Raw genomic sequence first — 853 nt, 5'->3', positions numbered from 1 at the left:
ATATATAAATATATGATAATAAAATACATTTATAAATTTATTAATATATATTTATAAATTATATATATGTGTGTATATATATATATATATACACACACACACACATATATATATATATACATACATATACTATCCTAACATTATAAGCTCCTAAGGATTTAATTCTATATCTCTCCAAATGATCTAGATCTCTCTATCTAGTCCTAAAACCTCTCCTTCAAAACCTGAACAAGTTTTTACGTTTCTTTTCCTTTAAAGATCAGGCAAATCATGTCTAATTTCTAGATTTGTTTTTTTTTTAAGTTAAATTGATGGAGATTTTTTGCATTCATGTGTATTTCTTCATTGAATTTTTTTCTTATGAGTCAGTGTGCCTCAGTGGAACAGAAAGTCCCCAGGTAAGATCCAAGGTTTCAGCCATGTTCTGTCCATATATATGTATCTTTGTAGGGAAAGCATGTCCAGGTGTTTGCCAGTTGTAATGTTTGATATTCAGCCAAGGGCCCCTTTGGAAGAACTGATAGGCAATCTGGGATCCTTTGGGAGTCAGGACATTCGAGTATAATCTAGGTGGCACAGTGGATGAGAGTGCTGGACTTGATGTCAGGAAGACCTGAGTTTTAATCCTGCCTCAGACTCTTACTAGCCATGTGACCCTGTGTAAGTCACTTAACTTCTGTCTGCCTCAGTTTCCTCATCTGTAAAACAGAGATAATAATAACACCTACTTCAAAGGGTTGTTGTGAGGATCAAATGAGACATCATGTGTAGATAGCACTTGGCAGAATTTAAAGCACTATATAAATGCCAGGTCATATAACCTCATGTCATGTCTGTAAGCCTCAGTTTCTTC

The sequence above is a fragment of the Phascolarctos cinereus genome, unplaced genomic scaffold (genome assembly GCF_003287225.1).
Source record: "Phascolarctos cinereus isolate Bilbo 61053 unplaced genomic scaffold, phaCin_HiC Scaffold_8;HRSCAF=390, whole genome shotgun sequence".
Lineage (NCBI taxonomy): Eukaryota > Metazoa > Chordata > Mammalia > Diprotodontia > Phascolarctidae > Phascolarctos > Phascolarctos cinereus.
The sequence above is the reverse complement of the archived record's forward strand: the minus strand, read 5'-3'. Positions refer to the sequence as shown.